General features: G+C 33.6%; 1 protein-coding gene and 1 long non-coding RNA gene across 19 annotated transcripts in view; one reads left to right on the top strand and one right to left on the bottom strand.

Moving 5' to 3' along the window:
* Positions 1 to 27,245, top strand: part of LOC149032870 (uncharacterized) — a 91,332-nt gene extending 64,087 nt beyond the window's left edge. Inside the window, exon 8 of the long non-coding RNA XR_016176297.1 lies at positions 27,094 to 27,245. This is a non-coding gene — a long non-coding RNA (uncharacterized LOC149032870). The remainder of the gene's footprint in view (positions 1 to 27,093) is intronic.
* The window catches only part of Dscam3 (Down syndrome cell adhesion molecule 3), a 172,335-nt gene that overhangs the window by 57,929 nt on the left and 86,689 nt on the right, over positions 1 to 27,717 (bottom strand). The window lies entirely within an intron of this gene.

Raw genomic sequence — 27,717 nt, forward strand, 5'->3', positions numbered from 1 at the left:
AAATCGACGTCGATTTACGAGGGACACGCACGGAAGGTTCGTTCCGTGTAAAGGGCTCATTCTATCTCTCTCTCTCTTTCTATCCATCTCTCTTTCTCCTTCTGTCTTTTTATCTGGTTTTATCTTTTTCTATTTTTTATTTTTTTTATTTTATCTCTCTATCTATCTATCTATCTATCTATGTATCTATCTATCTCCTTCTGACTCTCATTTCAGGTTGTTCGATAGAAAAGATAGCCGTGAGTTTTCTAGTTTTAGACTCTTCCCATCCGTGTCAGGATGGAAATGGAATTTAAAAAGCTTAGCTGCGTTCGAAAAGTCAGCCACTTTAGAGTCTCACGTACAAGATCGCTTAGAAATAGTATTGCATAGAACTTATGGGTAGTATTACTATTACTATTATTAGTATTGGTATTACTACTACTAGTAGTAGTAGTAGTAGTATTAGTCCTATTACTACTGGTCGTTTAGTAATTTTATTTTGTTCGAGAGCTGCAAGAAAAGATTTTGCTTCTTCTTCTCTTTTTCTTTTTATTTTTTATTTTTTTTTTTTTAATGAGTTTGTAGATTTTTTTACGTACCTTTCTGATAAATATTTTATTTATTTGGTTGTCCGGAAAGTTCGTGCCGATTTTCGATAGATGGCACATTAAAGTTTTGGTTTTTGCTAAAAAAACCTGAAAAGTTCGGAAAGGCGAAATTTTATGAAGTGATTGTTCGGAAATTGTATTTCAATCTTAACCAAATTCTTTTCTTTTCTTTTTTTTTTGCTTCGACAATACTCAAAAGAATTAACTGGAGATTAAGACAGTGGTATAAAAAAAAGGGGATCAAACGCATTTCGTTTACTAATGAATGATTCGCCATTTTGAATACCACCAATTGATAGACAATTGATTTGCTTGTCGATATACAGGATATTCATCTTAAAACGTTAGTTGATTCGATCCAATTGTTTCGTCTCACCGATTTTTAAAACTCCCACTATTGACAATACGTCAGTCAAAAATTGTCCAATAAGCGAAAAAGTATTTCCACCAATTCCTTCACGTTTCTCCCCACTCCCTTTTTCCCCACTCCTTCTTCCACCCCACCCCACTTCTTTCTCTTTCTATCTTTCTTTTTTCTTCTCTTTTCTCTTTTGGGTTTACCTCTATCGCGACTTTTTAGTAGGAGAGTTTTTCTCTCACAACATCCTTGTAGTTGTGTACTTGCACTTGTAACTGTAGTTGTAGTTTTGATTGTAGTTGTAGTCGGCACGCGGATTGGAATCATTCCAAATTCTCGCGATAACTATTTCTTTCTTTTTTTATTTTTTATATTTTTTTTTTATTTTCTTTCTTTCTCTATCGATCGTCCCGAACAGAAACCGCACACCACCTATGTGCCAATGCATGTTTCTTTTTTTATGGGGTATATAAATGTACGTAGTGTCTCTAGAAGCTATTTTTTTTTTAACATATCTCAATTCCCCTTCCACTCAAATAAATTCCTCTCGTTGTAAGCGTTTCATCATTTCGTTTCCGTTACCATGGAATTTTCATTCGCTTTTTTTTCAAATCATCATCCCCCATGACATTCTAAAGAAGTCATCAACAAATATCATATTTTTATTATCACAAATACATTTATTATTACATTATTAATAATATTTTAATAAACACGTGTGTGTATGTATTGCATACATTTCGATTTATGTATTTAGCATGCACACCATTACGACCAATCATACACACCATCATACCACCCTCCCACACCCCTTATTTTGCTTGTTTTATCGAAAATGACGACGAGCAATCGGAAATTAAAGGCTGTGCGTAATTTGATCAGATTACTCAGTTTCTAGTCTAGTCTCCGTTTATTGATTATTGTTACCTGTGTGTGTACGTGTGTGTACGTGTGTGTACGTGTGTGTGTGTGGAAAAAAATTCGAGATCGAATAATTTTCTTTCGTTCTTTTTTTTTTTTTTTCATTCGATAATGTCATTCCCATTAGAGATTCAATTTTGATTATACTTTTTCTTTGTAGTTTATTTCAATGTAACATTGTCAATTGAAATTTTAATTAACTTTATTATTATTATTATTATTATTATGAATGAAATTAAATATTTTTCTATCTATATACTTTTCTAATATAATTAAAATCATCTTTTTAAATTCAAAAGAAATGTTAAACAATTTGATAAATTAATTGAAACCGTGTAATAGTTTCATGTGAATGAATTTATATTCAAAATTATTTAATCACCTTAGAAAATAATGAAAAAAATTATATTTAATCTTTTGAATGTAGAATACTTTTACTTACAAAATGGTTTTTTTTTTTAGAAACAAAATAATTTATAATAATTTATTATAAAGAAATTTATTATTAAAATCTAATAATAAATTATAATAAATAATTATATTTAATAATTATTGTTTCTCTTTCTTAATATAATTTAATTAATTAATATAAATATTACAATAAATTATTTTACATTAATATTAACAAACACGTATATGTTTTAAACACAATCAATCAGGTTAGTAATTTTTACTAAACACATATATTTCGTTCGTAGCACTTTAAGGATTAATTATTAATAAATAATTGTTCAAAATTTTTCTACATTTTTTTTAAATATATTATAAAATAATATTGATCAATATTATATTTCAAAAAAAAAAATTAAAAATTGAAAGAAGTAAACGTTTACACATCTTTTTATTTGACACGTACAGTTTGTTAACGCGTCAATTTGCAGTCGGTCTGACTAAACATTGACCGTTTTCACTGTGAAAACTTTTCCAAAGTTCGTACGACGAACGCATTACCATCCCATATGGTTGTTTCTATACTCCTCGTATGAAATACAAATGTGTCAGCATTGTTTGGAGTTATTTCATTCGTGATATGTGTGCATCCTGACACTTTCCATATTATTATATTTGATGTTTGAATATTGGTATGTCTGTATTTTATGTATATAAGTTTGTGCATTTTAAAAAGGTTGCAGCATATTTTTCATTTCAAAGATCGTGCACAGAAAAACACAAAGATAAGATCAGACTATAGATCAGATTATTGTCGTCATTTTGAGGCAACGCGTATTAACAAATAAAATTATTATTATTATTAAAAAAATATATATATTTATATAAAACAATTAATTGGATTTAGAGATGAACAATTTTTCGGATAAAAATTGTCGATAGGCATTATTACACTTTGTATTACTCTGCATTATTTCGAAAGGAAGATTAACGAGTCCTAGTTTAAGTGGATTAAGGACTTTCCACGTTAATCTGACTGGGTAGATAAATCAAATCATTGCAGTAAGAAATAAGTGATATTAAACATTAGAAAAACTAAAATATAAGATGTTTGATAATTAGATTAATGAATGTGTGTTAGGATCATCTTTTTATCATTTGTTCGAATGATATTATTAATAAGTGTTGAATTTAATTTATTATTTGTTTAAGTATAAATGTTATATGTTTTTAGATGTATAAGTAAGTTAAGTTAGGTGTTAACACTTTATTATCTTAACACGTTCACGCCGGAGCCGATTTTCAGTGTTTGCGTTGTGGGACGTCACTCGAATCTATGGTGCGCTTTATCTGGTGGCACGCGATTTTTGTTTGTTCAAACCTGGACCAAGGTGGACCACCCAATGGTACGTGACGTCCGATGAAAAAATCTGGTGGTGGCCACCGGTGGTACACGCCACCCGATGGGACAGTCTAACGCGAGTCACCGGTGGTACGATCCGGGGTGAACATGTTTAAGAAGAAGAAGATGATTCCAAATTGATTTCCAAAATCCTTTTTTTCCATTTATCCTTTCTCTTTGTTCTTCAAACTTGTGCCCAATCTAACAGAGGTGTCAAAATTCTATTTCCATCGTTGATACACAAATTGGTTTTGTGTTTGATGCACTAAACACAAAGATCTAACACACTAGTTACTCATACACGTTACTTACACTTAAAAATACACACCGGTAATATCGGAATTCGAAGGGAAGGGAAAGAAGAAGGAGAAGAAGAAGAACAAAAAAAAAAAGCAGAAAATGCGATTGCAGTGGCGCACACTACTACGTCATAGATTTACGGTTCTTTTGAACGCACGCCTTTGAAATACGACAATGACAATGCAACGTAAAAACAATGCAACGGGGCCCTTCAAACGCTTTGTTAGCCAACGTAGTACACACTCTTTCTCCTACCTACTACCCTTCACCCTTCTCCTTTTCTCTCCCTTTTCCTTCAGCTACACACGCTCGTATACGACAGTAGGTGCGCACGTTTCGTACATTGGCGTAAGCATTAAGGGTTGCTTTTATCATACACTTTTCTAATTTCCTATTTTACAATTAATTATTTTTAATTCTAATAAATTCTCATTTTATTGATTACAATAATAATAATAATAATAATAATACAATGTAACACATAAATAAATGATAATCATTTGATTTATTATAATTTGTGATAATTTGAGTGCCACGTCAGTCAAAAATGACTGACACCAAACTTCTCGTTCAAGCCGTGTCAGACATTTGTGTCTGACACTGAAGGTTTTTGTGTTTTGCAAAATGTTGAGCGCATTTCTGCCTGACGAAAATTTCCGTTCCAAAATTCGCGTGATGTTCAACGTGTTAAAGAATGAATCTTACGCCAATGGTTTTTCTAGCGGGTGTAGCAAAGACGTGGCAAGGCTCACGCTAAAGGAGTTCATGTAACCCCTCCCCACCTATCTAACTCGTAACACCCGCAAACCCACCCCTTCAGCTCATTCACTCACGCACGTACGACGACGACGACGACGACGAGAAGGCGTCGTGGCACGCAGGATGAGACGCAGAAAGGAAAAACTACGATGTACAATACGAAAGTACTGTATTTCCTCCCCCCTTCCCCCTTCCCCCTTCTCCCCCTCTCAGCGCCTGTCGGCCCTTTACTCTCTTTTCCTTGTTTTCATTTTTTCCTTTTTACTTTTCTACTTTTCCTTTTCTTTTTCTTCTTCTTCTTTTTGTAGATCTCCCCCACACCCACACCCCACACCCATCATCCCCACCCATCTTCCCTAACCCAAAATACGAAGCTTTATTCGCAAAGATGCAGGAGAATATTCAACAAGAGAGTAGGTAGGATGCTAAGCAACATTCTCACGTTTGTCTGCTTGTATATGTATGTTTGTGTGTGTGTGTAGGTGTGTACAACGAGAAAGTCCTGTGCAGAGTAAATCGGAATAAGGGCGGGTTGTTGGTAGAGTCGTTCAAAGAGACGAGAAAAGTGCTTCCTCGTGATTTTCAGATATATCTACTTCAAAAGTATCGCGTCTAGACTTCTAATGTCGTTATGAGGGGAGGGGGTTGGTTGCCAGTTGCATAAGCGAATGAGGGTTGGAAAATCTGTGTGAGAATATTTGTTTTTGTTTGTATTTTTTTAATGTAGATTGTAAAATAGAAATAGATTGAGAAAAGAAGAAGAAGAAGAAGAAGAAGAAGAAGAAGAAGAAGTAGAAAGAAGTAGTCAGTGGCATATCTTAAATGATTGTAAAAATGGTCAGACGACGTTAGTGCGGATGAGGGTTGTAAAACGTTTGTGAGAATATTTGTTTTTACTTTAAAAAATAAAGTAGATTGTAAAAAAAAAGAAGAAGAAGTAAAAAGAAGTAAAAGAAGTAGAAAGAAGTAGTCAGTGGTATATCAAATGATTGTGAAATTGGTCAGACAACAGTAATACGAATGAGGGTTGAAAAACGTGTATGAAAATATTGTTTTTTTCTTCTATTTTTTAAAGTAGATTGTAAAAGAGAAGTAGTCTGAGAAAAGAAGAAGAAAAAGTAGTAGAAAGAAGTAGTCAGTGGCATATCTTAAATGATTGTGAAATTGGTCAGACAACAGTAATACGAATGAGGGTTGAAAAATGTGTATGAAAATATTGTTTTGTTTTCTTTTATTTTTTAAAGTAGATTGTAGAAAAGGAGATTAGAAAGAAGTAGAAAGAAGTAGTCAGTGGCATATCTTAAATGATTGTAAAAATGGTCAGACGAAAGTAGTAGGAAGAAACAAAAGAAATAATCGTAAAAATAAAATGAGAAGACAGTACCTTGGAAAATGGAAAATGATGTTTGCGAACGAAGGTACAAGGAATTGGATTATAAAAGGGATAACTTGAAGGATTACAAAATTGAAAAAAAGAAAGAGAGAAAGAAAAAGAGAAAGAGAAAGAGAGAGAGAGAGTAAACGTATGTAGAATTGAAAGAAAATTAAAAAGAAGAAAGAATATGATCTCTGATTTTTTTTTTCTTATGTAAACAAAGAAGAAGAAGAAGAAGAAGAAAAGAAAAATAATGGAGGATTTTTCTTAACTTGAAGGATTTCAAGAAGTTAAGAAATAGATTAAAAATAAAAATTAAAAATAAAAAAAAAAATAACAGGAAAAGAAAAAAATCTAAAATTCATGAAGAAGGAAAAAAAAGACGAAAGAAGAATATGTTGTTTGTAAAGGAAAGAAAACGCGAACTATGAAGATTGGTAAGACGAAGATGGTTGATGAAACTTGAAGGATTTCTCAAGTTCAAGATAAAAAAAAAGAAAAAAAGTGAGACAAAGTAAGTTAGAAAGAAAGTAAAAGAGAGAAAACGTATGAAGAATCGGAAATGAAGAATATGATGCTTGCGAATGAAAGGGGGAAGTAAAAAAAAAAAGAAGAAGAAGAAGAAGAAAAAAAAAGGATTCGCAAGCAGGGTAAACTTGGAGGATTTTAAACTTGAAAGAAAGAGAAAGAGAAAGAGAGAAATAAAGAAAGAAAGAAAGAGAGAAAGAGAAAGAGAACGGACAGTCACGTCGACGTGAAAGATCGTAATTGCGAATTCGTTGACCCGCGAGTCGAGTGAGCTTTTCCACGAAGTCTTCCTAGAAAGAGAGAAAGAGAAAGAAAGAGAAGAGAAGAGAAGAGAAGAGAAGAGAAGAGAAGAGAAGGGTAGAGTAGAGAAAGAACGAGTACCAAAAAGTAAGGGTGTGAGAAAAAGAGAGAGACAGATAGAGTGAAGTTAACTAAAGAGGTTGGGTCAGAATGAGAAAGAGAATCTACTGTGAATGTTGAAAAGAGATAGAAAAGCCAGTTGAGGAAAAAGATATTCAGTGGTGAGAGAAAGAAAAAGAAAAAAACGGGGGGTATGTGTGTGTGTGTGTGTGTGTTACGAACGAATGAACGACTTGGTGGGTGGTGTGCGAGAGAGAGAGAGAGAGAAGTAGAAAAAGCAAGGGGATGATGGCAGGTAGGCAGGCAGGCAGGCAGGCAGGCAGGCAGGCGCGAGCAAACAGACTTTGTAATCGTTTATTTTTCTGGCAATTATATTCTTCCGTGAAAGGAAGACCAACTCAACCACCCACCCATCTACCACCCTTTCCCCTGACCCCCAAGCCCTTTTCACTGAGTATTTATTTCTGTCGTGAATAAGTCGTGAATAAGTCGTGGAAACTGGTCGTCGTCATCGTCGTCGCGTACCTCCACCTCCTCAGGGACAGTGATTCTCAATCGAAGGTTAAATTAAAAAAAAAAAAAAAAATGAAAAAACAGATGTTTAAGATGTTCTATGCCACGTGTGCCATGGGTGGTACACGTTAAATTTGACGACCTCCAGGTCATGTGTAAAGTTCGTGCCGATTTTGATGGAAGATTGAAATGCAATCCCATTTAAGTTTCTTATTTTGTTATAAATTTATTAAATAGTTAATATAACTATATATATATATATATATATATATATATATATATATATATATTAATAATTATATAAATATGTATATAATTATAAAAATAATAAAATAATATACAATAATAAATATAATACTATAATAAAACATGAAAATTGCGCGCTACCAAAACTTTTCAGGTTTTTTTTTAGCAAAAATACTTTATTGTTATCTATTGATAATTAGCAGGAACTTTCCGTACAACCCAATATATTCGTTTGATCATATAAATAAATAATTATAAAAATAATAAAATAATTTACAATAATAAATAATAAACATAATAATATAGTAAAACTGTAAAATTTCGCCTGTTAGAACTTTTCAGGTTTTTTTTTTTTAGCAAAAACACTTTCATGCCATCTATCGAAAATCAGCACGAACTTTCCGGAAAACCTAATACTTCCTTTTATTTTATTCTCTCTCTCTCTCTCTCTTCCTTTTTCCCTTTTGCTTAAACGATATTTTAATCAAACAAAAATAAGTAGAAAAAAAAAGAAGAAGATGATAAGAAATCGATAAAAATGCAATTAACGTTTAAAAAAGTTAATAGATGATGCTATAATTATTTCGAATTTTAATTACACAGTCGTTGTATATTCTCTGATTTAAGGGATTCTTTTTTCCTTTTTGTCAGTAATCGAAACTATTCGTTTAATTTTCAGCTTATGCATTTTCAGCATTTGTCATTTTCCTTCTTCACTTGCTCATCCTCCTCCTCCTCCTCATCCTCCTACTCTTTCTGTTCGTTCTTCGACAACTGTGCCATCAGTGATTACTCAAACTCGAGGATCATTAATCTCTTCCCAACCCCCACCTCACCCCAATCCACCACCCTATTTCACCCCACGTTGTATCAAACGATGGCAACACTTTCACGTCGATGCTTATCCCCATCGTTAATGATATATTATCAAACGAACCGGAATGTGTTCGTCGATATTACGAATGAGACAATTAATGGAATTTTTCTATCGATTGAAAATATCATTCTCATCGTTTTCAACAATTATTTACAACTATATAACTGTATATATATACAAACTGTGCTCACTTCTACGTTTTACTGTAGCTCGTGTGAGTCAAATTATGTTAGTTATGTTCAAATGTTTCGTACACTCATTGAAATCTACGACCAACAGATGGCACTGAATGTACATGTATCATTTTATAGATTTTTTCGAAATTAATTAATTATTTTATAAATAAATTAGCTAAGTTGTATACGAATGCAACGTTGTATCGAAAATTTCAATACAATCAGTTGAGTAATGTTGAAGATTTGTTGTTTTTTTATATAAGTAGCAAACCTAATACAAAATTAATGAGATTTCTAAGATGATATGAAGAATATAATTTTAATGATATAAATAAATAAATAAATGAAACACAGATCATTTTCTAAGAACAAACTGTAATATCATAATGATAGACAGACCCATCATAATACAGCAAATCCACCTAGCCTAACCCCCTTGTTTGCTATCACGAGTATGCATTTACTAACGTTCCTCCTTCTATCCTCTAAGCTTTGCTTGCTATAACGTGAGAGCTAACAGAGGGATTAGAGATACTAATCGTGAGAGTGTAGATCGATCGATAGATCGATCGATTTGATATTACATTTTAACAAAAACAAATATAATAGTATACTCAGGTGATTCATAAAAGTATTCGAACATTTGTTCTATTCAAATACTTTCATTATTGTAAGATTTGTGAAGAAAAAGATACATGTAAGTTCAGTGCCATCTGTTGATTCATAGATTTCAATAAATGGCGGGAAACAATTGAACATAACCTTACTTTTATTTGGATTTTATGTATTTAATTATATAATTAGAAGATAGTTAGGATACTTGAAGTATGGGAGGGTTCAATATGATTAAATATTAGATAAACATTAATTAAGATAATGCATAATTGTTTACAAGATGTTATTCGTGCACAAAGATAATCTTTAATTTAATTTCATTAATTTTTAAATTTATAAAGATATCAAAGTAATTTGTTCAAATAATTTTGGAAAATTTTAGTAATCGTTTAAGTTTGTAATAAAATAAATTATTACAATAATATATTATATTTATATATATATATATTTAAATTTGTATGGAAACTGTACCTACATAACCTAAAAAAAATCATATTTGGTATGTTAATAATATATTTAATTATTATATTATATATATATATATATATAGACTGCATAGAAAATGCTCATATTAAAATTGAATCAATATACAAAGTATAATGATGCCAATATCGTGGCATTTTGAAAGGTTAAATGAAAGAGCACGTTATTATACCTAGAAACGATTTCAACAAAACTACCCCTTATTTCTTTCTCTCTCTCTCTCTCTCTCTCTCTCTTTCTTGTACGAGTATCAACATAATAGAAAAAGAAGGTAGAAGGAGTAGGAAGGTTGGTGACAGAAATGCGGGCAAAGTCCGACAAACAAAACACCTTTCACTCTAGGAAACTTGCCGGCACGAAGGGTGTCCCGAGGGCGTTCGTACGAAACGAAAATAAAAAAAAAAAAAAGGGTAGAGCACTTAATTAATCGAAATGAGAGGGAATTCAAACAATGCACTCTTCCGTCGACGCGTGCATACCACCCCTATTAAAACCCCCACCCCCTATCTCACCCTCAACCATTCCCTTATTTCTCTCACTGGAATATACGTTCAATATTTTGATCTCATTCATTCGATCTACTAACCCCTACCCCCTTCCCTAGACTCCCCTCCTCTACGATCTTTTAAGATATTTTTGTTCTTATTGCAAACATTTAAAATTGGATTATTATTTTTCCAATACAATAATAATAACAATAATAATAATAATATTAATGTAATGTATTGATCTCATTTATTCAATCTACCCTCACTCCTCTTCACTACGACCCTTTAAAATGGGATTATTTTCTTCTTGCAAACCTTTAAAATGGGATTATTATTTTTCAATATAATAATAATAATAATATAATTTATTGTTTATATTAATAATATAATTTTTGTTATTAATATTGGGTTGTTCTGAAAGTTCATAGCGATATTGGCGTAAAATTGTAATGCAACTCATTTCAGTTTTATTTATTGTTATATATTTATTACATAATAAATATAACTATATATATATTAATAATTATATAAATATATATAATTGTAGAAATAATATAATAATATATAATATAATAAATAATAAATATAATAATAAATATATATAATAATATGATAATTTTAAAATTTCATGCAACCACAACTTTTCAGGTTTTTTAGCAAAACAACTTTTTCAGGTTTTTTAGCAAACCAACTTTTTCAGGTTTTTTTAGCAAAAGAACTTTAATGCCATCTATCGACAATCGGCACGAACTTTTCGGACAATCCAATATATAATTTTTATTAATAATATATTAAATAAACATAAATATAATAAAAATAATGATTATATATTAGTATATAATTTTTATTAATATTTATTAATAATATAATTTTTTTTTTGCAAATTCTTTTTCTTAATGTGGTCTTATTTAATACGAGATTATATTAATATTATTATTATTATTATTATTTACTAATATTATTTATATTAATTTTATAATGAAAGAGAGAAAGATGGATAGATAATTGAAAAAAAAAACTTTTTTTAAATAGAAAAAATATTATTCTTTGAACTGTTCGTTTTTTTTCATACGATCATTGTTGAACCATTAATTATTTATTTAAAAAAAATAGAAAACAAATATTCGATTCGACTCGCCATGCAATTCGTCCGAATGCACGTTAAAGCTTGTGGTTGTGTATGTATAAATGCTTAAATATGTGTTGTGTACGCATACATGGGTTCTCTACGTTGAGGACTTTCTATTTCCACGATGGATAAAAGAATACAAAGTAAAAATAAAATAAAAAATCAAAATATAAAAGAAAAGAAACGAAAAAAAAAAAGAGAGAGGACAACAAGAACAACAAAAAAACAACGAATTTATTAATTAAAAGTACGGGGAATGCCGATGAAATATCCAAAATCGATATAACGCGTACCCTTTTGAATCGAACTGATGGAAGAATTGTATTCCAGTTTTTTTTTCTTTTTTTTTTTTCTATTTAAAACCCTTTTTTGTTTTCAAAATAAACTATGGCAAAAATCATTTATACGGGGCTGGCTTTTTTTTCGTGAAACGTTAATAAACATTTTTTTTTTTTTTTTTTTTTTTTTTAATAGAAATAATAGTATTGTAGAAAATCGATAATTGTTTACTGTTACTTGTTTGCTTCTTGACACTAAAATTATTAAAAAAATACCAATATATATATATTGTTATTGGTGGGGTATATGGTGGGGGATAGGACCTGTATACACACATTAATATATGCACACATCTTACACACATTTCTACACAAGTAAGGGCATAGGTATAAGGGGGTGTTGGTGGGGGATAGAACCTGTATAGACACATCTTACATACATTTCTACATACGTGAAAGAAGGGGTAGGTGAGGGGAATGAGGAAGTGGAGATAGAACCTAATTATATACATATACATATACAAATACATATGTAAAGTATCTATTATACATGTATATACTTGTAAAGGGATAAAGAGAGATGCGGATAGTGATGAGGGGGTTGAAAGGGAAAGGAAAGGAAAGGAAAGGGGTTGTGGAGGAAAGGGGAGAGTAGAATGTACGTGTAGGTGGATGCATAGGAAGGATAGTCGTCCAGTGGAGAGACATCGATGACACTATACATATTGACAAGACACTCGAGACCGCCTGCTGGGGTCCTCGGTCTCTCACGGATCCACGTCCTCATCCAGTAGCACTCTCCACCCACCCCTCTTCCACCCTCTTCCACCCTCATCCTCTCATCCTCTAACTCTTGGTATACTCTCTTTCTATCTGTCTGTCTCTTTTTCTCCAGTATTATACCACTACTACTACTCAACGTTCCCTCTTTCTCCTCATACCTCATTTCATCATCTACTCTTCCTCTTTTAACGCGTAACATGTTTCTACTCTTTTTCTTTTTATCCTTTCTCTTTGTTTTTTTTTTTTTCCAGGTAGGTCTAAGTACAAGCACTGGACGAGTCGTTATATATTGGGTTGTCCTGAAAGTTCGTGCAGATTTTGACGAAAGATTGAAATGCAACTTATTTAGGTTTTTTTTTTTTTTTTTTTTTTTTGAAGTGAAAACTACTTTAGAATAGGGAGTGATTTGAAAAAAGTGAAACGCGCCGGCAAGCAGCGATGCAACGAAACGGTAAGCGGCTAGGTAACGGAGCGGTAGGCGGCGATGCAACGGAGCGGTAGGCGGCTATGTAACGGAGCGGCGGGCGGCGATGTAACGGCCACGATATTTAGTAAGAAGAGAAAAAGAGACAAATAAATAAATAAATATTACATTCTTTATGTCGCAAATATTATAATTAATAATTATAAATTATTAATTATGTATGTATGTATGTATTCTACTGAGACACGTATTTAACAAGGATTTATCAGGAGACTGCAATGCATGTATAGTACGTTTATAGGTTACACCATAGGTGGTATCATCGTAATCCTAACGAAGGTTGAGTTATAGGAAAAGGGTTGAGGTATTATCAATGAATTATTATTCATTTTATTTCTACGATTATGCACAAATCAAAGAACAAATCATTTTTTTGTTATAATTGTTGTTGTTAGTAAAACAACATAACACAAAATCTCATTTTATCTTTCCCCTTGAGATTATCGATACAGGATATTCTGATTGAAAATAAAAAAAAAAAAAACAATAAATAAATAAATATATAAAAAGAAAACCACCTAATAAAAAAAAAAACCCTCGTAGAAGTTGGGCTCGTTCTTACTTGAACTTCTTTGTCCTCCTTTGATCAGCGAGCTTATCGGTGAAAAAGGATCTACGAGAGGGGTCGAGATAAAGAGAACGAAGAAAGGGGAAGAAAAAAAAAAGAAAAGAAAAAAGGAGGGTAAAGAAAGGATGGGGGTGAGGGGTGGAAAGTTGGTGAAGGTGTACTAGAAACGTAAGAAGAGTGTTGTGTGTTACCCGTTTGTAAAACGACGTATCTATAATCTTACGCGTGTACTCTAAATATATAAATGTGTGTATGAATGAAGGTATGTATATACATGCATATTATATATATATATATATACATATAATACATATATATGTACAAAGAGCAAAGGAGAATCGAATCGAACGGACTAACGAGCCACAACCTCTATCTCCGTTTTCGATAAACCGCGGAACAATGGGCACGCATTTATTCGACAATGCCACTCGACGACAATGAGAGAGAGTTGCAGTGATAGGGGGTTGGAAAAAGAGAGAACAAGAGAAAGAGAAACGCGCAAGCGTACGTAATACAGAAAGAGAAAGAAGAAAAATACGATAAAGAAGAAAGAGAACGAAACACAATACGTCTCTAAACAATACACCGATATCTTTCCTACCGATTCAGATATTCGTAACCGATGATGATGAAATAGCAATTGTTCGAGATCCTAAAGACTAGAAAGAGAGTAAGAGAGAAAGAGAATGAGTATGAGTGAGTGAGTGAGTGAGTGAGTGAGTGAGTGAGTGGGAGTGAAGAGGATCGAAAACGACTATTGCCTGTTGAGACAACCCCCCGTGCGTATTTTCGAAAGATGAGTGAGTGAGAGAGAAATATAATGAAACTGTATAGATGAAAGGATATATATATATATGTCGAGGAAGAGGTACTTGTATATGTATATGTGTGTGTGTGTGTGTGTGTGTACGTGTCTGGAAAACGATACCCACGATAATTGATGACGTGAAAGCGGAACGCAGATAATATTGATTCGATACGTCGTTCTCTTGGTAGGTTGCCAACGCCTGCTGCTACGCTCAAGCGGGTAATATCAGCGTCGAAACGATACATATACATACATATATATATATATATACATATATACATATCTATCTATCTATCTATCTAACTATCTATCTATCATCTATCTATCTATGTATTTTATACATCAATGTGTGTATGGGTGTATACAAGAGTCCAGTGAGTGAGTGAGAGTCCACTGAAGCACTTATCCGAACCAACGGAGAATACACATATGTATTTACTGTATATATGTATATAGAAACTATATGTATAATGTATGTATGTATGGTATGTATGTACAATAAAAGCTTCTGACAGGTTCGTATACATTGAATAGGAAGAGGATGGACAGAGGAAGACGTGTTCTGTAAAAGTGTCTGTAAGAGACACCGGGACTTTTCAGTAAAAATGAAAATGGGAAAATAAATAATATCATGGGTATATACATATATGTATAAATATACTAGAATGTTAGTACCACACGTGTTTACTGTAGCTTTGCTAGAAAATGTTGATTTAATATATTATAATTCTAAACTATTTAATAAATTATAAATAATTTCACAATTGCAATGGAATATGCAGAAAATAATAATACAGGAAAAACTATGAAAAGCAATGTTAGTTTATGTTGTATGTAAATCTGAAAAAAAGAAAAAACGTGTGGCGTGAATATATGGAAATAATTGAATTGTAATACAGTGTCATCTATTGAAAACTTACAGAACTTACAGACTTAGATATACTTTAAATAATATTGGGTTGTCCTGAAAGTTCGTACCGATCCTCCAACTCATGAAAAAACATTAATGAGAAAGAGAAATAGAGGAATATTGAAAAAAGAGAAAATAAAAAGTAGTAGTAGTAGTAGTAGTAGTAGTAGTAGTAGTAGTAGAATAAAAAAAAGGGTTTAGAAAAAGATAAAAAGAAGAGAGATGACATATATATATATACATATATATACATACTTTTTGCGTAAAAGTGTATAAGCGTGTCTACGTATCTATTACCAGTGTTTGAATGAACGAATGAATGAGAGAAAGAGAGAAAGATAGAAATGAGAAGGATAGAAAAAAGGGAAAGGCTAGTTTCCTCATAATGGACCAAAGGTCCGGGAGTCTAAAGACCGGTCAAATATTTACTGGGACTCTCCTACCACCACCAACCCAGGCAAGACCCCTTTAATAAGTTTTTTATTGCAGTTCCCTCTTTGTTTCCACCGAGACTGGCTTGCACTCTCTCTCTCTCTCTCTCTCTTTCTCTCTCTCTTTCTCTCTCCGTATTTGCACGTGCTCGATCGCGTTTAGCAACGAACGAACCACCCTTCTACCACCCACCCACTCACTCACTCACTCACCCTTCCTTCCTTCCTTCCTTCATCCCCTTTTCTACTTCTCTTACTTTCTTTCTATCTTCCTTTCTCTCAGTTGTTCCTATATACACCTAACTTTTCATTCTCGTCCGTATATTTCTCAAACGGAGATGAAATCCTCTTTCCCTCCTCCCCCGCCCCCGCCCCCTTTTCCTCCTCACACCACCTCCTCTTCCTTCTTCTTCTTCTTCTTCTTCTTCTTCTTTTCCACCCACTTCTCGAGAATTCGCATCCGTTCTCATCATCCTCCTCAGATCACCGAGTTTCCTTTAATATGAATCTACAATAGAGTGTAAGAGAGAGAGAGAGAGATAGTGAAAAAAAAATGAAAAACGTCACGATAAAAATGAAAAAAGAAAAAGAAAAATGATTTTTAATTGTAATTTTTATAAAAATAAACGCGATCAAAGTTATCCCATAATCTAAGTTGAAATATATTACACAAAATAGAACAAATTTCGTTAAGTTCGATTGAATAGTTTCAAAGTTATATTCGTGGACAAATATTGTAACGTTGAATATTTTTTATTGTTAATTTGTAAATTTGTAATGAATTATATCGATGGTATTTAACGCGTGATAATAATCATAATTATTGATAACGAGACGGACGGTAATACTAGTAATTGTATCTAGTTTTGAGTATCGGATCTTAACGAACGCGTAATTACAATACAAGTAGAAAATGTCAATATCTTTCGATACAGCAAAATCAATGTAATCGATTTACATTCTCATTTTCCACATTAACATTATCTCTCTCTCTCTCTCTCTCTCTCTCTTTTCTCTTCTTGTTTGTCCTTATCGCACTTTGTGCATTCATAAAATCGAAGGAATAATTTAACGTTCGAGTAGTACTAGTAGTAGTAGTAAACGTCGAGTCAGCTAGAAGATTCAAGTAGAACTTATCGTGCATTACGTGTAATTTCACGAAGCTCTGTCGCGTCACCGTTATTGTCCCCCTACAACCCCCCTTACCTTTTGCCCCCGACCCTATCATCCCCTCCCTCTATGAGCCCTTCTCGTTCTATACAACACGAATATATACACGTACATGAATGGACACATATACTAGGCGTCGATCACTAAATACCGTTCTTCCATGATACGAGGGTTTCTATCGAAGAGAAAGAGAGAGAGAGAGAGAGAGGGGTGAAAGAGGGTGAGAGTTAAATCGAGGATACATCGAAGGGGTGGTAGTAGAGGTTAAATTCCTGTATCAGAAATCAGTGACATCGCATTCTAACACGTCCAAACCAATCTCTTGGTACCTGATTTTACACGATGATAACTAAACCACAGTCCACTACCACCTATCATCCACCCTTACCATCGTCAGTTGTTTTCAGAGATTGTTAATTACTTTAACGATTATCTTGAATTGAAATTTTTAATCTCCTAGACACTATAGTGGCTTGAGCGGACGCCATCTTCTAATATTACGCGTGTCACTATAGTGGCTTTTGTGAAAGACATCTTACAGTATGACGCGCGTCACCTACAACAGCTTTCGTTAACGCAATTTTCTAATATGACGTGCCACTATAGTGGCTTTCGTGGATAACATCTTTGAAAATATATTACACCTAATTTTATTATTAATTATTAAAGTGAATGTGCAATATATGTTTTAAAGAGAAATAATAATTTTGCAATGTTTGTTGCAACAAACAGAGAAACAGGTCTCCCAACAAAATTTTAGCAGTGCCTAAAGAGGTTAGGTTTTTATCTGTACACGCGTCTAGATAACAAAAAATCTTATCTAATATAAATGTAAATATCTTAATATGAATTTTTCTATCTCGTGTTCGTTCTATTCTTTTACAAATCATTTCTTGTTCATGTTTTGTTTTTTAATTATCCCTAGTACGATTAATTTCAACTAAAATCTTTTCTCCTGTTATTAAACCTTGTCTTTATCTTTTTTTTTTTTTTTTTGAAACATCACACACATCTAAATAAATCATCCCATCCGAGTTCTAAGCTCGAAGTTTCTCTGCTTTACTATCTTTTACTCCACATACTCTTGGTGAATACGTAGATCAAAGTGTCTGACCAGTCGCCGGTACTCACTACTTTCCATTTTCTCGAATGCCTTGAGGAAACTAGAAGAAGATAAAAAGATAGAAGCATGCATGCAAGCAAGCAAGCAAGTAAGAAAGCATGTTGGGGATGAAGAAATGATTATTTGGGATTGAAGCAAAGAGAGTTGGGATATTAATCGTATGTCGAAAGACCCAAAACAACGAAAAGAACAGGCTAAAAGAATGAAAGAGCAAGAAGAAGAAAAAGAAAGAAAGAAAGAAAGAAAGTCAGAAAAAAATGAAGAGGAATGAAGGTAGATAGAGAAAAAGAATGGGTTTGGGGATGAGTTGAGGGTGGAGGGGGGGTTGGGTGGGGGTGGTTTATAACGTAGGTACTGACTCGGTCTTTGAGCAAGAACTCTCTTGCTGTATAAGAGCGGAAGACTGCTAGGGTTTGTCTTTGTACTTCGTACATCTCGCTAATTAAATAAAAAAAAGCCCTTCCCACCCTACTCCATCCGGTAAATCCACAGTACACACATACACACAAATATATATTTATACATTTATATGTATATATATTTTTGTGTCTCTCGTTCAAATCCCCGTTGATGTCGCATTTCCAACAGCAACCAACCAACCCCCTCATCGTTGGTGCTATTCTTCTGGGTGTCGGCCCGCAGGCACCCGTCACGGAGTGTCTCTGACTTCGTCGAGATAGAAAAAGAGAAAAAGAGAGAGAGAGAGAGAGAAAGAGAAAGAGAGAAAGAGACAGATAGATAAAGATAGAAACCTTTATAACGGGTGTCTCATAAGAAGAACGTACCCGTTAACAGAGTCGTAGTTGCAGACAAACCTTTTCTCTCTTTGATCGGCAACTATGAGTTGTTACGGGGGTGGGGGTGGGGAGTTGGGGTATTATGTTTTCCCGAACATTCGTCTGACTCGAGTTATCGAAACTTTGACGTGCATCATTTTTTTTTTACACATTGCCAGCAGCAACAGACGTCAGAGTTTCTTTTTTTTTTTTTTTTTCTTTCTATCGAACACGCAGAGGATTGCCTCTGATTACGAACCACCCCGCCCAACCCGTCATCTTTCACAACCTTTGTATGATCGTCGGTTATATTATCGATCGGAAAGAAACTAACGTGGATTAATAATTCCGGATATCTTCGTTGTGTTATTATTTTTTGTTTTGTTTGAAACTACCCTTTGAAACTACCCTTGTCGTTTTGTTCTTTGTAATTAAACGTAATCGTTAAAATAATTACAACAAAGTTAGTCAAATGATTCCTAATTAGGTGTTTGTTTGATTATTTATTGTATAGGGGTTGGTTTTATTGAATTGTCCTGGAAAGTTCGCGTGCAAACTTTGAGGAAATGTAAACCATTTAAGAGTTTCTTTATTGTTATATATTTATAAAATAATATAATAATATAATAATTTTAAAATTTCGCCTTGCAAAACTTTTCAGGTTTTTTAGCAAAAGAACTTTTCAGGTTTTTTTTAGCAGAAAAAAACTTTTCAGGTTTTTTAGCCACAGAAGAAAATGTTTTCAGGTTTTTTTAGCAAAAAATCTTTAATGCCATCTATCGAAAATCAACACGAACTTTCCGGATAACCCAATTATTGGTAAGAAGATAAAACCGAACTAAAAATCGATGCAACTTTCTTATTCTCGTATAGTGTGTTTTGCTTATTTGGATTATAAGCTAATATCTGTTAACCTTACTTGTCGTTATCTCTCTCTCTCTCTCTCTCTCTCTGTTTATATTATACCGTTACAGAGACTATCGGACCATTAAGGGAGATTATACCCTCGATCGTAGTTAGCCGATACGGCTGTTGGCGAGTCTCTAACCATCGTCATTAACTTACCTAAGTAAATTAATAATCTGTTAAGGAGTTATGATATTCGATATTAATAACATTTAATGGACGATGACGTAACGTACTATAGAACCACATTAAAATTGATTTCAATTGTATTTTAAATTAAGACATTTCTAACAACCCAACCCTCATAATTCTGTATTCTCTAATCAACCCAATTTCAAGTGCGAGAATATCAAGATATATACATATACATATATATATATATATATCAAGGATCATTTAACAGGATGTCCCACGTCTAGACCAATGCCATTTATATTGGCAGATTAGTCAGTATCCCCCTAGCTAACTCCTATCTATCGTTTTCGTTGTTCCCCTGTTGACAACTAGATCGGAAGCTAGTATCGGATCCTAGTCGAAATCACGCATACCTATCTTGTACATATATACATATGCATGTTACCTAACTCCTGTACTTTCATGCTAGTAGAAATTGGAGTATGATCTGTCCACACATGGAAACATACAAACACATATATACATATATATATACACCTGTACAATATTCCTAGTATGTTAGAATTCGTTCTCGCGAAGCTAACCAGATACAACCCTAGGGGTAGATGTTCACAATGGGTGATAGTAGATGGTACAAAGTGAGTTTGTATGTATATGTGTGTAAGATATATATATATATATAGTAAATGTATTCTCGAGACTAAGTAGGGGGGTATATCGTAGAAGCTTTCGAAGGTTTCAGGATCGGCCGTCCGTTCACGGGCCCGTCAGGTTGCGATGGTGTAAGCCGATTATGCTTGGTGCTAACCACCTACCATCGTCTATCCCCACTTTACCTCATCCTACCCAACCCCATCTGAAATCCTGGCCCTCCCACTGCCGATTACTACCCCACTCGATCCTACCTCAGTGGGCTAAAATCCAACCGATATACTCTATGTGTACGTGCCGGATGTGAAACTCGGCCGATGTGTGTGTGAGAGAGAGAGAGAGAGAGAGAGAGAGAGAGAGAGTACCGAAAAGGGGTGACTCGGGCATTTCAGGGAAGTGAAGGGTCAAAGTGCATCGGGGTCATCGATAAATTTGAAGGGAAATTCGAAAGAGAGAGATAGAGAGACTGGATAAATCCACATGGGTTGTCCACTCACGTCAGAATGAACGACGTGTTGTCTCCCATTTGTAAAAATTCAAGCATAATGCGTTAACGGAACAAAAAAATATAACTGGGATGGATCAATATCCCTATGAACTGATTAATGGGTTCTAAAATGTTGATTTTTATTTTTTTTGTTTTATTTTTTTTAGGGGGAGTTTTTTTTTTATATAATATTTTGTTGTATGGTGGTGCATTGAAAGATTGAAGAAAGAGACTTGTTTTTTTTTCTTTGACTCGTTCAACAGTCGTTTAAATTTTTCTCACTTATCAAAGACCAACACAACCCTTAAAAATAAAACGAAGTCGATGAAAACCGACTAACCGTAGTCGTATATAATGAGGCATTAAGACTATTTGCATCTTCGGGGATTATTAAAGCTTCTGCGAGCTTGCAGATCTTTCCTAAAGGGAGAATAAGAGAAAGAGAAAGATAGAAATCTCGTAGTGCTTTCAAGAGCTTGCGGAAGCTTCCAGGAACTTGCGAATCTTGCATGTCTTACAAGAAGACTTTCGTTTAATTTTCAACCTTTATCTTGCTCTCTCTTTCTCTCTCTCTCTCTCTCTCTCTCTCTCTCATTCTTTCTGTTTTTTCTCTTTTTTTTTCTTACAAATTTTTATACGTCACTTCCCCTAATTCTTTTCAATCTTCCATGTTTACGTTCATATTCAGAAAAAAATTTTATTCTCGAGTATGAATGAATTTAATTTTTTATTTTTGTTCTATTGTGGGTTGTCCGATGGATAGTTTGTGCCGATTATCGATAGATGGCATTAAAGTTCTTTTGCTAAAAAAAAAAAAAACCTGAAAAATTCTGAAAGGCGAAATTTATATATTTTTTTTTGTAGAGATATTTGAAAAAAGTGAAGAAGAAGAGAACAAGGCAGACATCATCTCCCTTTATGACCTCATTTTAAGGGTGTGCAACTTGTATCTTCACTGTCTTCCAATGAAGATTCCCCCTACTCTCTCGTCACTCGAATCTAAGTACACACTTGTTCAAAAAAATCGATAAGGAAAAGAAGAAAATTGTCTTGTAAGAACTTTACTACGATATTTTTTCTACTCAATATTTTATGGTTACCATGGATATACATAGGTTTTTTTTTAAATAATTTCTATCATAAGGAAAGAAAAAAGAAAAATCAATTCATCATATGCAACATTTTTATAAAACACACATAATTGTGTGTATAAATAAATAAATAAATAAATACGAATAAAATAATAAACAAATATAATTATATAAAAAAAAAATGAGAATAGTTAGAAATCAGTTTAACAAATAATTGGATGTAAAATAAAAAAAAACACACACACACACACATGCTAGTTAATAAACATTACGAAAGAAAATACAATTACATAATAATATCCCATTTACCCTCAATTTCAACCCCCACGTGAGACATTTTAATTTTGTATACGACTTATTATTAAATTAAAAAAAAAAAGAAACTACAACAAATCCCTGCTTGCAATTAAACCCAAATAGAAACCTTACAAACCAATTACGAAATAATAATAATAATAATAATATAAGTTTGTCGTATTCTTGGATTGCAAATAAGAAATATAATATCCCCAACGTCTCTCTCTCTCTCTCTCTCTCTCTCTCTCTCTCTCTCTCTTTCTCTTTAATTGAAAACTCCATTTATCCTTTAACATAAATAATGAAAAGTTCCTTTCATCATTTTACGGATTCACCATTACTAGAAAATGAATTCTACAAGTGTAAAGTTACTAAATCTAAACAGACGAAAGTGACAATCCTTGCTTCCGGTTTCTAGTTCCTTCCTTTCCCCCAAACCCCATTTACCCACTTTCAACTAAACCACAAGACGATGGTGAGATGATGATGGTGGTTATATGGTGGTGGTGTGGTGTAACATCGGAGAACCCTTAACATCCTAACGTTGACAATCTAATGTAATTTACTTGTCGTTTAACGTAATTAAAGTCTACTTTGGGGTGCATCTGAGGGGTGAGAAATTAACGATGAACTTCGGTTTACCTTAGGGAAAACTTTGCCCTTTCCCCTAGCCCAACCCCTTATCCCCACCCATTTAGAAATCGACACTATTTCTTCTTGATCTTAGTAATGTTAGATTATCAACCCCCTTACAACACCAAATGATCTCGTATTTAACATCAGATTATCGTATACCACTCAATAATACTTTTATTTCTTGTGCGCTAGATTACCCTCTCCACTGAGTTCATCATCATCATCATAATCATCATCATTATCATCAAAATCAATCTAGGGGACTAGTAAAGCACGGAAAAGTGAGAAAGCGAAAATGTTGAAGAACTTTGATATACGAGCTACGTTTTCTACACGCATACAAGCCTCCCACCCTTATCCCTTTACCCTCCTCTCATCAAATACCCTCACACACAATACATACATGTACATACATACACAAACATATGGTGTCGTACATGAGAGAACACTTTTCAAGCTTTACCTCGGCTAACGGTTCCCACGCTTTTGCACACAACTCTCGCATACTCTCCGTGACTACCAATAATCGAACGTTATTGCGTTAGCCCTCCTCCTTCTCCTCCTCCTCCTCCTCCTCCTCTTCCTCCCCCCCCCCCGCTCGCCCAACCCTTCATCCCTTCCATTCTTCTCTCTAACCTTTCCGTAACCCCCTACACCCCCCTTCAACCAAACCACCATCGAGACACTCTGCTATAGTCGCAACACGTGCATCGACAAGATGGAAGATCTCAAATATACGTGTACAGTTATGTATACATGTGTGTATGTGTATGGTTAGATATAGGTGTGTTTGTTAGGTGTACCATAAAGAGTGGGAGGATTGGACGGGGTTGGAGGGTTGGGTGTGAGGGAGGATTTCAGGCAGACGACGAAACTAGCTAGGCGAGAGACCTTGCAAACCGAGTGACAAGTTGCGAAGCTGGGTTGCGTTATTCATGAATTCCAATTGGACAAATGGCATTGCTGCTGCTGCTACTACTACTGGGTTGCCCTCCCCCTCTAACCCCTTCCCCCACCCCAACCCCCACCTCCACCACCCTTCTGTAGTAAGAACGTAAACTATTATATTCGTAGAAAATTTCTCTCGCAACGACACAAATTTCTCAAGCCATTTTGTTTTCTTCTTTTTTGGAGTAAATACTTTTTTATTATTGGGGTGTAAAATAGGAGTGGGATTGAAGGAACAATGGGTTTACTTTTATTTTTACTTGTATATCGATCATTTATTTTGTAATTTATTTGTTTGTTTATTTAAATTAAAAGTGGAACGAGAAACAATGTTGAAAAAATTAACGAATGAGATTTGAAATTGAAGTTTGGTTTAAGAAAAGAGAAAAAACAAAAACAAAAATTAAAAGCAAAGAGGAAAAGTGTTTCTTTAATTATTGAAAAATGTATTTATGTGTTTATTTAAAAAGAAATCAAAGTAAAAATGTATTGGATTGTCCTTAAAGTTTGTGCCGATTTTGACGAAAGATTGAAATGCAATAGAATTAAAATTTTTTTTGCTTGTTATTAATTTATTTAATAATAAATATAATTATATATATTAATAATTATATAAATGTATACAGAATTATAAAATTAATATACTAATATATAATAATAAGTGTAATAATAAAATAACTTCAAAATTTTCGGCTTCCACAACTTTTCAGGTTTTTTTTTTGAGCAAACAGAAACTTTTCAGGTTTTTTTTAGCAAAAAAATACTTTAATGTGCCATCTATCGATAATTGGCACAAACTTTACAGACAATCCAATAATTATTGATTGATATTGAAAAAATAGGAAACAAAAAAAATACAAAAAAAGAAAACCAAACCTAAAATGATATCCACAATGAAAGACAAAGGGTTGGTGGGTGGTTGCTGGTTGGTAGAAAAACAAAAGTAAAAACAAAATGAAAAGAAAAATGTTTCTCTAATTACTGAACAAAACTTAAATCGAAATACTAATTTACCCTAGATTATATTTTGAGTTTTTCTCTTTTACAAATTTGACCTGTATTAAAACATAGGAAAATACAAATACCTGGTGAGACAGAAGAAAAGAAACACACACACACACACACACACACTTACAAAGAGAAAGAAAGAGAGAAAAGGACAAAAAAAAAGCGGTGGTGTTTTAATGGAAGAAAAATCTCAACCTTGCTATTCTCTTCTTGAGAACCTCACCCTCTACCCACCCCCCTCCCTCCCTCCCCAACTAGTGAGGGGTTGAACGCGTTACAGGGTGAACTCGCGTAGGGTATAACAATAAAACGTTATTTCGTCGTTTTATAGAAAGTACGAAAAGGGGCAATAACACGGACACACACACAGTTAAAATGGAACGAAAGAGAAAAACAGAGATAGAAATACAAATACAAATAGAAAGAGAAAGAGTTGGAGAAGAGAGAGAGAGAGAGAGAGAGAGAGAGAGAGAGAAAGTCCGTGAAAAGTCCAATGGCCATAAGGGATAAAGGGACGAATATCTTTTTTTCCTTTTGTTTGTTTTTTTCTTTTCCTACAAGAAAAAATAGAGTGAGATAGAAATAGAAAAATGTTAAAAGATAGAAAGAAAGAAAGAAAGAGAAAAGAGATTAAAAAAAAAAATTCAAATGAGAAAGAAAAAGAGGAAAGGTGTGTTACGGGGAGTGTTAGGGGGGTTTCATGGGAAGGGGATGGGGTTACGTATACATACTTCTATATATATATATATATATTTCTTTTTTACTACACTTATCGAGAAAACGTTTCACGTTGCCTCGTTCGTATATTTAATTCAACCCTCGAGATAGAAGTCGCACCACCACCACCACCACTCTTTTCTACCCTTTCTCTCTCCCTCACTCTCTCTCTCTCTATTCCCTTTTTCGTTCGTCCCCACTTCTCCCCCGTTTCTCTACATCTATCTCGTTTTTTCTTTTTTTTTTTTCCCACGAATTGGTATTTTTTTTTTTTATAGCCACCACCACCACCAACACACACAAATTTGTTTTGTCTCTCTTTTTCTATCCCCAACTTCCCCTCTCTCTCTCTCTCTCTCTCTCTATCTCTCTTCACCCTTTCTCTACACCCCTTGAATAACCATTCCCGATCTTCTCGCGTATTTTCGAGATATATTTCCGTTTTGTGTGAGGGTGTATGTGCACTTTTTTGTATCTCATGGACAAAATAAAAAATAAAAAATAAAATAAAAAATGAGTGAGAGTGAGAGCGAGAGAGAGAGAGAGAGAGAGAGAGAGAGAGAAGAAGAAGAAAAGGAAGGAAGTATTGAACGAGATATCGCAAATTTAATTTTCTCTTCGTCTATCCTATGAACAATATAATATACAGATTATCTTTTCATATATATATATATATATAGATGTATATATGTATTTTTTGTTGTTTTGTTCATTTCTGATAACGAATAATCGGATTATCGATACTCTCGCGTCATTCGCTCTATTTCCTGTTCTCGCCACTTTGGCAAATGGGAAACCGCGTAAAATGTTCTTCTATTAAAACGATTTTGTGCTTTGTTTCAACGTAACGCTTAACGTAGAAAAAGAACAAGTATTATAATATTACTATAAACGTTCATAAATATATTTATTTAAATAATTATGCCCATAATTATGAAAGCATGGTTAAAATCATTTATCTCTTATTTCGACATATTTAAAAAGATTTCCATTCTATTATCTAACGATTTCATTTTTGACAACAATGAATCGTGACAATTACATTGAATTTTTATTTACTTTTTAATAATGTTGTGTGTAATAAATAAACTCATGTGATAAACTCATGTTTTTTTTTTTTTTTTATTAATTTTCACTTAGATAAAAAAATAAAAACAAACGAGCAACAATCAAACAATTGGAAAAACGAATAAAAAAAATAGATAAACAGAAACAAACAAGCACACACACACACACACACAGAGACACAAAATACATGCAAGAGAGAGAGTGAGAGAGACAGCCCATATGTGTAGTATGTATGAGAAAGAAAAAAAAAAAAAAAGATAAATTGCAAAAATGTTGGTAAATAAATTTACGTTTCACGTTTGTTTTAGGTCGATGTCGAAAAGGGGGAAGATGGAAATTCGTGTGTTGAGAACAACAAATCGATTTGGAGGGATTTTCAACAAACGGGGGAAAGAAGGGGTGTATGGGTGTATAGGTGTATGGGATAAAAACGATATACGTATCCTCTACAACCATCCCCCACCATCACTACTACTAACCTATCTCTTGCTGCAACATGTTTATACTGAAATTGAAGTTGATCGTATGCTGCTAGTATTCTAGTTCTAGTTCTCGTTCTCTCTCTCTCTCTCTCTCTCTCTCTCTCTCTTCTGTGACGTTAACGTCACTATGACTATGTTACGCGAGGTAATGCGATATCTCGCATTCGAGTTCTCTCACTTCTTCCACACTGGTGATGCACTTGAACGCGAAAACGATGCGTGATGGATGATGCGTTGTCGTGAATCCAACACATTCATATAAACCAGTCCCATACATCCCCACCATCTCCACCATGATATTATATACCATTTCAAATTCATTCTCTATCTCTTTCTCTCTCTCTCTCTCTCTCTCTCTCTCTCTCTCTCTCTCTTTCTCTCTTTCTGTACCTTTTATACCTTTTTGTCATTCTTTCCCCATATCTTCTCGAAATATCAAATTTCTTATTT

The sequence above is a fragment of the Polistes dominula genome, unplaced genomic scaffold (assembly GCF_049000335.1).
Source record: "Polistes dominula isolate Pdom_NZ unplaced genomic scaffold, Pdom_raw_medaka contig_26, whole genome shotgun sequence".
Lineage (NCBI taxonomy): Eukaryota > Metazoa > Arthropoda > Insecta > Hymenoptera > Vespidae > Polistes > Polistes dominula.